Source organism: Phocoena sinus, chromosome 12, assembly GCF_008692025.1.
Source record: "Phocoena sinus isolate mPhoSin1 chromosome 12, mPhoSin1.pri, whole genome shotgun sequence".
NCBI classification, from domain to species: domain Eukaryota; kingdom Metazoa; phylum Chordata; class Mammalia; order Artiodactyla; family Phocoenidae; genus Phocoena; species Phocoena sinus.
This window is the reverse complement of record NC_045774.1, coordinates 17,139,902-17,154,111: the sequence shown is the minus strand read 5'-3', so window position 1 is coordinate 17,154,111 and position 14,210 is coordinate 17,139,902. Positions and strand designations below refer to the sequence as shown.

At 41.4% G+C, this 14,210-nt stretch overlaps 1 protein-coding gene across 1 annotated transcript in view; it reads left to right on the top strand.

Moving 5' to 3' along the window:
* SASH1 (SAM and SH3 domain containing 1) overlaps nt 1-14,210 on the top strand; it is an 862,598-nt gene that overhangs the window by 606,133 nt on the left and 242,255 nt on the right. The window lies entirely within an intron of this gene.

Here is a 14,210-nt window from a genome sequence, read left to right as displayed (position 1 = left end):
AGTGGCTTCCTACTGCACCTAAAATAAATCCATACTCCTTACCATGGCCCAGAGGGCTGGGTGACCCAGCCCCTGATCATCTTGCGGCTTGATGTCATACCTTCTCCCGTGCTCTCTGCACTCCAATTATACTAGACTTTTTCCAATTTCTCGACTGCACCAAGCATTGTTCCCCACCTCAGAGACGTTGCGTTCACGAACCTCTCTGCCTGCAGTGGTTTTCTTCCCACACGTAATAGCTGACTTCATGTTGTTCCGGTTCGAAGTCACCTCTTCCTGACCGCTCTATCTGAAGAGGATACCTCTGCCAACAGTCTCCATCTCAGCCCATTGATGGTTTCTTTTTAGAAATTTAGTACAGTTATTGTTCTACTAGCCTGTTTGTGTCCTTGTCGCTTGTCCGTGTGCCACCTAAAAACGAACGCTTCGTGAGAGTAGGGACCTTTGTTATCATTGTATTCCCAGCGTGGAGCACGGAGTAAGTGCTCAGTTAATATTTGTTGAATAAATCGAGATTTATATATTAGAGGATGCACAGTTTAAGCTTCCGTCAGTTGACCCAGTAGCCTTATTCTCTTTATAGTATACATAAAAGAATAATTTCTCCTCAATCGTTACATAAGTATAACTTTGCAGGAAGTTAGCTAGGACCCCCCCCCCCCCACCAGGTGACAGTCTTCAGAATTGGAGGGATAAAGAAACTCTGTTCTTTTACCTTTTTTCCCTCTTCACAGCGTCATGAAATAGTACCTAATTTCTGGGAAGAGATTTTGTAGCTAAACAGAAGACACATCCTCTTGAACTTCTAGGAACCTGATCCTTGACTTCATTTACTTTGAGCTCTGCATACTTAAATAAGAAAAATAAGTTCTGTACATGTGAAGGGAGTAAATGTACAGTCACTGTCACGTATTACTATTTCTGTACGTTTTTCTATACTATCAGCAATTAATTATGATGGACAAATAATACATTGAATGATGCTGACAACAGCGATGATGTCTCAGATATTTGCTTGCTCTACAAAGCACTGTGCTAGGCACTTTATTTATTGGTAAAATATACTGTATATTTCATTTTATTGTGTAGTATCTAGTACAGTATATCTCATTTATATAGTAACAGTAAAAATGGTTACAAGAACAACAGCGACAACAGACAGAGCCAGGGAAGAAAAATAAGTTCAGTACTTTGGAAACCTTAGAAAAAGAAAGATGAGAATATTGATTAATTTTCCAACTGGGCCTGATTCTCTCAGAGCATTAAGCCACATCCTGGATAGGACTGGCTCAAGATCCCACAGCAAATAACAAGCATTTGGGACTCAGGCTCAAGCCCTCAGACGCCAAGTCAGTGTATTATGGACTGTCTCTGGGATGACACGGTTAACCCAGGCATAGACAAAGCAGGTAGTTAGGAATTAACGGCCCATGATTCTCCAGATGAACTCTTTAAGTGCTGGATACTCACGTTTTTGAATGGCTGGCTCGAGAAGTTTCTTAAAAGATCTGATCTCCACGTTAGAAGTGGCAATATGATTCAGGAAATCTGTAATTGTCCATAATAGCTTTCTCTGAATTACTTTATCAGATCCTTTTCTCTCTGCCACTTGCTGAAATTCGGTTAGCTGCAAGGAAAATAGGAAGAGATTTAGATGAAATAAGAAGAGTGCTGCATAGGAACGTGACCGTTGGCAAGTTACTTACTCTCTAAGCCTCAGTTTCCTCACCTGTAAAATGGGAATGGTAACCCACCTTACAGAGTCTTTGAGACAATTAGCTAATGCATGCAGAGCACTTAGCACAATGTATAGAAAGGACCCAATGTTAGCTGCTGATGTGGTTATTAGTATTATTATTAATAACAATTCTGATGTAAGTTTTTGGTCGCTCTAGGCAACCAAAAGTGTTGTTTTGTTTTGTTTTTAAAGGAAGGCTGGGACAACTGGTGAGCTAGTAAGGAGTAAAGAAACATAGGCAAGGTAGTAGAATCCATAAGACAGATGTCACCAGTTCCATAATTCTACTTCTAGTGGTACCTCAATCACACCACTTCACCTCTCCGAGTTTTGGTTTGCTTATCTGTACGAGAAAGAAAATGCCCACTCTTCCCACCTCAGCAGATTTTCAAGGATTCAAGTGAGACACATGTATGTAAAAGCACATTGAATATCTTAATGGGAATGGTAGACATTGCTTTCACACCTGTTTCACTTAAATGACTATTGTTTCAATGAAGTCAGTGATTCTCACCCCTGTCTGCACAATAGAATCAACCAGAAGCTTCTAAAAATCCAGATACCCAGGCCAATAAAGTCAGAATCTCTAGGAGTGGACCCAGGCTCAGTACTCTTTTTTTCCTCCCTAAGTGATTCCAATGTCCACCCAAGTCAGGGAATAAAATATTTTTCAAGCTTGCCTGGTGATAAGGAGCCCCAGAGACCCACCATAACTACAGAATCAACCCTCCAAAGAAGGAACTGGGAATCTGTATTTTCAACAAGCACCTCCAGCTGCCTCTTCTCTGCAGACCATTATGAGAAATACTGTGTTGAATCATAGTCTGAGAGTTAAAAGGGATATCATCTAACATCTTCACACTTTGGACTTCCCTGGCGGTCCAGTAGTTAAGACTCCATGCTTCCACTGCAGGGGTTCCATCCCTGGTCAAGAAACTGGGATCCCGCATGCCGCGTGACGTGGCCAAAAAAATTAAATCTTCACCTTGATTCATCTCTAAACCACATGAAACTTTATGAATCGTATGAATGGAAGGCAAAAGTGTGTTAACCAACTATGTGAACAATAAATAACACAACTGTTAGCTATTTCTCTTTGTGCAAGAATCATCACCAGTCCCTTTCTAGTTCAGGAAATCTTGACCGATGGATAAGATTTTCAATGTTTTGAAACTTTTCTTGATCAAACAATTTGGAATGCCAAGCAATGCACCAAAAGAAGAATTCTTTCATTTAAGAAAGAAATATTTTATTCCCTGACTCGGATGGACATTGGAATCACTTGGGGAGGAAAAAGAAATAGTACTGAGCCTGGGTCCATGCCTAGAGATTTTGACTTTATTGGTCTGGGCTGTGGCCTAGGTATCTGGATTTTTAAAAGCTTCTGGTTGATTCTAATGTGCAGACAGGGGTGAGAACCACTGACTTCATTTGAATATTGTGAAATAAAATAATAAACTCAAGTTTTGGTGTGGACCAGGGGAATGGGACAGTCGTAACTAAAACTTTTTCCCCTACAAAAGATATATATTGTACAGCTCTATAAAGCCTAAGTTATTACTTTTAGCTCTCGTGGGAAAGTGAAGCAGATCAGGTTTAATGTAAATAACATCCTGACAAGTTACTAAGGCAAACCTGAAGGGAAAATGTTAACTGCTGATATTCAAGTTGCAAAACTCAGCTCAATGCTAATTGTGCATTGCAACAGATAATTCCACTCCTCACTGTTTCGAAAGCATCAAACTGCCAGAATCACTGGTCTGTCAGTTCCCACTGAACATTCTAACATTGCCTTGAAAAGTTACATCTTGCAGAATCTTCCCACTTCCCCTGGGGCCACATCCACTTGCCTGGCCTAGTAATTCACTGTAAAACTTTCCTCCTTCCTAGTTGCTGCACTGTTGGAGTCCCGCCTTTGTCTCAGCTTTACTTGAGCCATGAGTACTGTCACTATTGAATAGAGACTATGTTTGATTCTGAGCTTGTTAAGACAAAAGATAATGGAGATTGATTTTAATTAATATATAGCTTCAGAGTATTTGCATTTCCTTCATAATGGTTTTATAAAACGTACTCACTTCCAAACTTTGCCAGATAAGGCATTTGAGAATAATGGTGCTGGATCCGGTCTGAATTTTATCTTTGGAAACTATTATCAACTTGCTCTATGTAATAATGCTTGCTTTAATATGCATTCACTATGCCCATTTCTTCTCATTTCCCTTTATTTTTTTTCCCTTTATTTTTGATAATGTGCCTTAAGAGAGAGAATCAGTGTAGCCTAACTTTTTGGAAATAATAGCACATTATTTCTTCATCTGTTCTGATTTGGGGAAAAGTTCTTAAGATTAATAAGAGGGTATATCGTAAATGCTTGGATTGGCACGCCCTGTGGAGGAGCTGGTAGAGTAACAGAGGTGACCCCAACTCCTGTGATGAGTCAGCACACGGTACCTTGAATAAAAACAGAGCCATGGGTGTTCCCAGGTGTGCACCCTCCCCAACACTGGGCTTCTTTAGGTTTTTATATTTTTTTGTACTTTGTGTGCTTTGTTGAATCAGTCGTGTTACATTGTGTGTTGGAATGGAGGGGGCGAGAAGGCATCTTTAAAACTACAAAAATAAGGGCTTCCCTGGTGGCGCGGTGGTCGAGAGTCCGCCTGCCGATGCAGGGGACACGGGTTCGTGCCCCGGTCCGGGAAGATCCCACATGCCGCGGAGCGGCTGGGCCCGTGAGCCACGGCCGCTGAGCCTGTGCATCCGGAGCCTGTGCTCCGCAACGGGAGAGGCCACAGCAGTGAGAGGCCCGCGTACCTCAAAAAAAAAAAAAAACTACAAAAATAATGCTGCTGATGGCTTTTGTCCACTGTCAACCCAGTCTCAATGGTCGTTTCTTCCAGCTCTCACAGTCTTAAACCCTAGAGTACCTTGATTTGTTTATGTGAGTGTTTGGCACATAGTAGGATGTAAGACAATGCACAGTCATTGTTCAGAGGGTGCCAGTTGTTAGTCTGCTCGGTCTGCTGTAACGTTACTACGTTACAGTACCACAGATACGGTACCACAGATGGGGTGGTTTAAACAACAGCAATTTATTGTCTCATAGTTCTGGAGGCCAGAAGTCCAGAAACAAGATGTTGGCAGGGTTGGTTCCTTCTGAGGGCTGTGAAGGAAGGCTCTGTTCCAGGCCTCTCTCCTTGGCTTGTACATTGCTGTCTTCTTGTTCCCATGGCATTCTCCCTAAGCATGTCTCTGTGTCCAGGTTTCCCCATTTTATAAGGACACCAGTCACATTGAATTCATGCCCACCCCAATGATTTGATTAAGTTACCTCTGTAAAGACCCTATCTCCAAAGAAGATCATATTCTGAGGTACCGGGGTTAGGCCTCACCTCATGAATTTGGGAGGTGGCACACACAGTTCAACCCACAATGCCAGTGTTACACATGGTTTTTTAAATGTTCATATATTATCAAATTATAGCTGAGAATGTAAATAAGTTTGTGGAAAGGAAATGTTTATCATTATGATGTTATGTAACAGGACTTTACTGGTATATCTGAGCTCTTTTCTGCAGGTGAGTGAGGATCTCCCACAGTTGCAAAAAAGATCGTATCACAGGTTAACTGCAGATCTGCCTGATCTCCAGTTGTTATCAGATGTACACTGAGTTTATAGTCTTGGCTTCAGTGCTTCTGAGAGTCAAACTCTAAAATAAAAGCTACATCCTATGGGGTAGAATTTCTTTTTTGATTATTGGGCGACTAAGAGGATGGAGAGACCAATGCCTTCCTTGTAGAGATGAGGAAATGGACACCTAGAAAACAGAAGTCAGGTGGCCAAGGCCTCAAAGCTAAGTAGTAGAAGTAGTAGCCCTGGAACTAGACTCATAATTCCATGCTTTTTTCACCACATCACACTCTCCATCCTCCATACCAGGTATCCCCCACCTTAACCCTACCTATCGAAACTACCCACTGCTCACTGACAACGTCTGACTTTCCTTACCTCATTTAATTAAAAAAAAAAAATTAACGAATCCTAATAACTTTGCTAAGTGAGTACATTACTGATGCCCGTAAGCAGGGTGACAATTCTGGAGTATGCCTTAGCTAACTGTTTCCCCAGAAGCCCATAAAACCAAAAAAATAAATAAATAAAAAAATCTAGGTGTCTGATTTGGATAAGGTAGTAGCTTTCTTTACCCTTCAGATCCAACTTTTCAGCTAAAACCTGCCTTGTGGCCATACTTATAAATATATGCTTCAAGGTGGAAAAAAATTTTGTCTGAGATGTCCACCTAGTGGCATTTAGTGATTATTCTTGAAAACAAAAGAAAGAAAAGCCCTTTACCCTCTGTTCTCTACCAAGTCTTGATGAATGCATCATAACTGATACGTGAGGTTTGGATTTTAGAGACCACCTAATTCAGCCACTTTACCAATGGAACTGTGGCCTGGGCAGTGGCTTGTCCACAGCCACTGAGTTAAAGAAACCTGGGGACAGGTCCCTTTATGTCCCATCCAGAATTCTTAACACCCTCGTGTAATGCTGCTCCATGGTTATTTAGCACATGTGTAAGCTAGTGGAAGTTTAATCTCTGTCTCCCCATGAAGGTAAGAGAAACTGTAGCTATAGTGTTCATTGGTGGGTGACTTAATGCTTTGCCACGTAGCTTCATTATGTCACACTCATTAATTTTAAAGAATAGACTGTGTTTTCTAAATATATAATGTACTGTGACTATTTTCTGACTCTTCACTAGTGTTACTTATACCTAAACTTATCTGTGGGTGCTTTATGGGGAAAGTTTTGTTTAAAAATCTTAAAATTTTTCCTTCAGATTTTTTGCAAGTTAGTAGTTTTTTTTTAAACCTCTTTTCAGGTTTATTAAATGGGGTTAAACTATACTAAGCACCCGCTATGGGTTTTTTTTGAGTCTTAAATCCTGGCGAATGAGCCAGCCCTACAGAGTGGTCTCCGAACAGAGGGTGCTCCGAGTTGTAGGCAGTTCATGCCACGGGAACACTAATTCTAGAACATTAAACTTATCATGTTAAGTTGATTTCTGGATGTTTCTCTGTGGAAGTCTTGGAATAATCCTCCCCTTCCTTCCTTTGAGCCAAGAAAACTCTGAACCAGAACAATTCAATTTCAATTTGTGGAAAAGCTCTACTCCATGGACTAAACATAGTGCTAAGACAGATTGGTGGGGGACGGGGGGCAGGAACATTTTGATCACTTTGGCACGTTACAAAAATATCTGAATTCGCTCTGAGATGTATTTACAAGCTCTGTTTCTGAGGAGTATTTGCAAGCCTCGTTCTCAAGCCTGGGAACCTCAGGAGCAAAACCTGCTTTTGAGCCATAGTTCTTGTGTTATATGTTAAGCATTTGGAAAGAACCCCAAGGAGGCCTCAGGAAGCAGTTACTGCCTCTTGACTTATCATCCTAAAGGCGATTTGTTTAAAGTTGATAATCCCTAGAGCTACAAGAGTGTCCCACATCTGCCCTGAATTGAAAACAGATTGCCATTAAGAGCCTTACATCAGCGCTGCGAATTCATTCGATCTGAGTCAGAAAGGAAGTTGGAGAACATTCGAACGTATGGCCTGATAGCAACACGGCAGCTCCCTTCATGGAGGACCTAGACGGCAGGGTATGTAGGCTGTGTGTTTTCAAACTTTAAGACTGCTTTTCTGTAAGGAAATGTCCTTCTGACCTTTGGGCAGGAATATTCGGGAGGGGACTGTTACAGCTAACAGGTATAAAGTAACCGTCAGTCTGTGGGCTTTTCAGTGCCACCAATGAATCGATCAGAATTTCAAGAGGCTAAGAAGCCTCCGCTGTCCAGAAATTTCTCTGCCAGGTTTTGCGTTTTTGTGACTTATCATTTATATAAGATACATTCAAATATTATGTAGATATTTATATAAAATTCTCCCCCCCCAGACTCTAAAACGATTCTGGAAGCCAAGAAAAGTTTTTACTGTTAAAAAGCGAGAGCTTTTCTACCCTCAGCTTATCTATGAAATTATTTTAAAATATTTCCACATATGCCAGGAATGAAGGATGGAACTCTGAACTTCATATTCCAAGCCTCAGGGGACCGGGACCATCTGATTAACTATTTAGCATTTAATATCCTACTGAAGTCTTCTTCTCAGCCGGCTGAACAACTTTTTTCCTTCTTTTTCTGTTGAAAAACTTCTGTTATAGAATGTGAGGTTCTTTTTCTTCTAAATTAAAAAGGAGATTAGATTTGTTCATCAAAAATGATTAAAGGAAAAAGAAGGCAACAGTGGTTATGAACAAGGGTCTGAGTACCCCACAGCTTGAGGCATAGATGCTGAGTTCCCCTCCGCCCCTCCACCCCCATAATCCCCCGCCCCAGCCAGGCTCCGGAGGCCCTTCTGGCTCCTTCTCCGGGTCTGGACTGGGCTTTGGTGAGTGGAGGCCTCTCGGGTTACTTCCAGAAGCCTATTCTGCTCACCCTTTTCTCTGAGAAGCTGAGGACAGTGCCTGGTACAGCTGATACCCAATAAATACGTGTTGAATGAAAATAACGTTGTGGAAGGGAACCCTGGAAGAAGTATCAGTCTGAACATATGAAGCTAGTGAAACTCTCTTTGGGTCAATTTCCACTCACTTTCTTGGCAAGATTGACACCAGAACTAAAGTATAGAAGGTGACGAGTAATTGAGAGAAACGTGCTAGAGTGTCAGTTAGAGCAACTACATATAAAATGTGTGATTCCGCGGTTGTGGGATTAATAAAGTAAAGAAATGAAATATGAGTCTTGAGAGGTAACAGTTGCCCTACGAGAGTGTTCAAGAGTCCGAGGAAAGCTGGTACAGGAGAAAGTGAACAAACACAGCTGGCCGGCTTCCCCTTCAACTCAGTGCAGATGTGCTCATCAAAAATGTTCCGATAGCACAAAGCCTGTCCCTGTTACATGTGCTTCCCCCAGTTTCAGAAAAAATACATTAAGAGCAGCCCAGTTGGCAGGTAAGATTTTCAGTCCAAATGCCAATGTACTGTTCCCTCTTGACTGGTTGCCCACAGTTCTTGAAAGGGGGAAGGTTTTTCAGATGCCAAAAATTGAGTGCAGACTGTGTCATGGGACTATGCTCTCTTAATCCCAGCGAGACAGAGGCTCCCTTTTAGAAAAGGAAGCACATTTGGGTTTTTGTGCCGGAGGATGCAAAAAGATGTATTGATCAACTCAGACAGAAGGGGGAATTCTCAGGCTTAGAAACATGGCTTCTGTCCTAGCTGAGGAGACTGGCGAGTGAGCCTTGAAATCTATAGAAACATTTCCAGTTCAGACCACCTTCCTCTCTGGCAGATGAGTATACAGATATAGATATTTATATAGAGATACAGCTATATTTATATGTATCTTAATTTCACTAACTTACTTAATCTCAACCCCAGAAGTTCGGGAAGAAAATAAAAGTAATGTGGCAGAGACTTCAGGGTGAAACCCATGTCAGAAATTTAACTTCTAGGGAGTTCACTGGTGGTTCAGTGATTAGGACTCCATGCTTTCGCTACCGAGGGCTCGGCTTTAATCCCTGGTCGGGGACCTAAGATCTAAGATCCAAAAAGCCTCACAGCACAGCCAAAAAAAAGAAAAGAAATTTAACCTCTATTACCTCAAGTAAAATTCACCTCCAGAAAGCTCTCTTGCCCCTTTTAGAGTAACAAGCAAGTCTTCATTTGGGGCCATATCCTCTTTCCCTGCCCTGTGTTTGAACATCAGGCCTGTCTCTAAGGCTGTGCCACTATATGCCAAGTCACAGCCTCATGGCTCTCCAGAGTTTTGTAAACCATTGTTTGGAATTCAGAACACATTATCCCCCAGAAACAAGGTTAGGCTCCCAGCTCAACTCCTGAATGCAAATTTATCCCAAAATATAGAGAATTTGTTGCAACTTTCTGGAAATGGACAGAAGGACCTTCTATCATTTTGTTTAATGGCATTGAAGAATCAATTTTACAATGAACTGTAATAATGCATTTGAGAGCATTTTTAGTACCCTTGAGAATTAATTATTGGCCTTGCATACCGTTCCTTTCTTTACCCAAACCCACCTATCCTAGGTGCTTAGTCTCCTGTTACTCCTTTGAATGGTACTCTAGGTAGGAGTCCTAGCAAATTATTTGCGTGTACTTTTCCATTTGTAGTTGCTTTTGCCTGGAATATCCTCTTCCTCTTCTGGTTCCTGGCAAACTCTTGATCAGCTCAAACACTAACACAGTTAAAACTCTTCTGTGATGCCCCAGTCAAACTCTCACTTCTCTCCTCCCTTGGACATAAACTCTTCTGAGAAAACTTTGCACGAGTTCAGGTGATTCCTTCCCTGACCTTCTAAAGTACCAGAGATCCTAGTTTTAAAAGTTGCCCCTAGGAAAAGTTAGAAATTCCCCTCCCCCCCTCCTGCATTTCTCTAAAACCTTATAAGTACCACTATGTATTAACATTCACCACATTATATTGTAAATTTTTATTTACACGTGGCCCCCTTCCCTAGACTGAGAACTCCTTAAAGATAGGGATTTCTTCAGGACTTATTACAATGCTGGAATATATTAATAGTAAATAATTAATAAAAGGATAGATGGATGGATGGATGGATGCAGTGAGCGCTGGATAAAAAGTTCATTTATTTAGAGGAGGATGAAGAGCTATATAGAAACTTCTATGGAATTCTGAATGGAACTTGTAGTTTCAAGGGCATGACACTGATGAAATTTGACCATTATTATTTTACTTCTACGGTTATGTAAGGGAGGCATTATGAATAGTGGGAAGAGAATGGAGCTTGGAATAAGAATGTATGGGTTCTAACTCTAGTTCTCTACTTTCCAGTTATGTGGTCTTGGGTAAGTTATTTACCTCTCTATTTTTGCTTTTCTTCATCTGTAAGCTGGGGGTAATACCTAACTTCAAGGAGTTACCATGAGCATCAAATGATAATCCACCTAAAAGCTCTAGTCTAGTGCTTAACCCACATGAGGTAGAAGGTAAGTGGTCATAAAATATGGATCAAAATCTGAGATGGCAGACATAGAACTTTGAAACCAGGAGGACTCTGGGCCCCTTCCTTCCAGCCTTGGACACTCTCCTTTTGCAACTTCCCCCCTTCATTTTGATGCAGACTGTCAATAGCCTGATTCTAGCTTTTACCAGCCACTTCCCACATCGCTTGGGTGATTAAAAATGAAATAAACTTGAAAGTGTGAGGGAAAAGAAGAAGAGGGTTCAGGGGATTTGTGAGTTAAGTATTGGGAAAAAAATTTCCCAAAGCAGAATTAAGTCGGCTATGATGGAGGAAGAAGGAAAATTGTATGTACGTGCAAAGAAACGAGCGAGGGGCTGAGGAGAAAGCTGTTTGGTAGAGGTGGCTGCAAAGTGAAAGGAAGAGATGCGCACTTGCATTGCTGGGAAATTGCATTCTGGGATTCTAAAAGGGGCAATTGTGGGTGTCTTTGTTTTTATTTTTTTATACAGCAGGTTCTTATTAGTTATCCACTTTATACATATTAGTGTATATATATCAGTCCCAATAAAAGGAGCAACTGTCCATTTACCATACCTACGAATGCACTCCTGTGCATTGGTAACTAAACAGCACCTTGTGTGATTTCAAATAGTTCACGTAAATAAAAATGATAGAAATACATTCCTGACTGACATTTAATGTACCACTTACCAGGTGCCAGGCACTGTTCTTAGCTCTTGACCCATATTAGCTCATTTTATCCTCACAACAACCCTGTGAGGTGGGTACATACAATCCTTATTTTACTGTTAAGGAAAGACAACACACTGGGATGTATGGGAGCCACTGCTCGAGCCCAGGCAGTCTGGTCCCAGAGCCTGCACACTTCACGCAAGAATGTACCTGCAGGGGCTTCCCTGGTGGCGCAGTGGTTAAGAATCCGCCTGCCAATGCAGGGGACACGGGTTCAAGCCCTGGTCCAGGAAGATCCCACGTGCTGCAGAGCAACTAAGCCCATGCACCACAACTACTGAGCCTGCGCTCTAGAGCCCGTGTGCCACAACTACTGAGCCCTCCTGCCACAACTACTGAAGCCCGCATGCCTACAGCCCGTGCTCCACAACAAGAGAAGCCACCACAATTGCGAAGTCCACGCACTGCAACACAGAGTAGACCCCGCTCGCCGCAACTAGAGAAAGCCCACACGCAGCAACAGAGACTCAACAACAAAGACCCAAAGCAGCCAAAAATAAATAAATAAATATTTTTTTAAAAAGAATGTACCTGCAGCTGATGTGGCTTATCGCACAATCAGGTGGCCGATTCAGCCGTCACGGTCAGCAACGTCGTGAAGTCCACTTTGGTGATGACCATCCCTATGGATGTGCTTTTCAAAATATAATTTTAATGCCTGAAAAGTTAGAATGGTAGAATTTTATAGCATGGAAGGACATTTAGTTCATCATGCCCAGACCAGTAAGTCAGCCTCAGGGACACTCATCAGAATCTCTGGGGACCCACAGCGGTTGAGGGTCAGATGAGCTTAGCCACCCACCTAGCACTGCAGTGTCGGAAGGACATCATCTTTATTCCAGATGATGTCCAGGGAATTCTAAAAAAATTCTTTCTGAAATTAGGTTGACACCCCAGTAGTTTTCCAAATACGAAAATAGATACAGTTGTGCTTTTTTTTTTTTTAAAGAATCATCTATTTTTGACCTATTAAAAAAGTAACAAAGTATACAGTTTGTGAGCATTGAGTTTGACAGGTCCATGTTCTAAAGTCATTCCATTACTCATACGCCTAACGCTGAGCTCTTACCTCTCCCTCAAATTGCTCTGAGCAATTTGATTCCATTTTCTCCCATCAAAAATAGGGACAAAAAAAAAATAGGGACACATTCAACTAGTTACCAAATTTCACAAATTCTGATCCAAGGATGTGTTAGGCAGGCAGAAAGAATGTAATTCTCCCTTTTGCTACCTGTTTGGATTATTATAAGCATTTCTACAATTAATAAAGTAACTACAAATGCTACAAAGTTATCTATCTCTCTAGCTGTTTTAGTCATTCCTATTTTAAGCCTTTCACATGCCCCACTGATGTTTTAGGGCATAGTTTTTGGATGAATAGGGAGGTAAGCTTGCTGGAGAAGTTACCAGAAGTTTTACCTGCCTCCAATACTTCCACTCAGTGACCCGTGACCCACCTGAGTTCTTTCCTTTGACTCAAGAGATCAAGGAAACATAGCATTTGGCAAAAATAGGGAGCCAGGAGGAGCCCCACCTCCTCCTTGGACAGCAGTGGTGGGAGAGGAAGTAGGAAAAGAGGAATGGGGTAGTAAGTGGGTTGCCTAGGTGTCTGTCTTCATTTTTTACTCATTACAGCCTGGCAGGAGAATATCTTATGTAACGTCAGTCCCCTACGGAGCATTTTTACAACCATTCAGGTGTCCTGGAAATAAACATCATTAAATTAAATTCAGTTTTAATTTAATTTAAATTCTGAATAAAAGGCTTTTTACATAAACTGACTTAAAAGAGCTTAACTATTCAAAAATAGGTCAAAAGGCACTTTCAAGTGTCCAAAACAATCCCATCTTTTTTAAAAAATCGTGCAAGTTCAAGCAATACCTAACAGAAATACAAAATTAAGTTAGATGTGCCCTTTAAGGAACTATTTTTAAAAAATCGTGCAAGTTCAAGCAATACCTAACAGAAATACAAAATTAAGTTAGATGTGCCCTTTAAGGAACTAATTTTCTTTTTTTTTTTCTGGTACGCTGGCCTCTCACAGTTGTGGCCTCTCCCGTTGCAGAGCCCAGGCTCCGGACGCGCAGGCTCAGCGGCCATGGCTCACGAGCCCAGCCGCTCCGCGGCGTGTGGGATCTTCCCGGACCGGGGCAGAACCCGTGTCCCCTGCATCGGCAGGCGGACTCTCAACCACTGCGCCACCAGGGAAGCCCCGGAACTAATTGTTTAAAACCATCAAACTGCTCCAAAATGCCAAGAAAACACAGGACACTAAAATGAAGTCCAGATTCTCAAACAGAGTTTGAATTTTAAGCGAACTCTTCGTTGGCAAATGGATATTTAAGAGTCTGGTTTTAGAACGACTAGCTACCTAGCAGGATTATTGTGAAGCTAAGATGAGATTTAATGAATTTCAGTCTCCCAGTCCAGCACATAATGAACAGTCACTAGTATTTTGTTGAATGAATGCTGAATAATTCTGTTTTTTTAATTTATTTTATTCAAGTATAGTTGATTTAGACTGTTGTGTTAATTTCTGCTATATAGCAAGCGGTTCAGTTATACACATATTTACATTCTTTTTCATATTCTTTTCCATAATGGTTTATCACACGATATTGAATATAGTTCCCCGTGCTACTCAGTAGGACCTTGTTGTTTATCCATTCTATATATAATAGTTTGCGTCTGCTAATCCCAACCTCCCAGT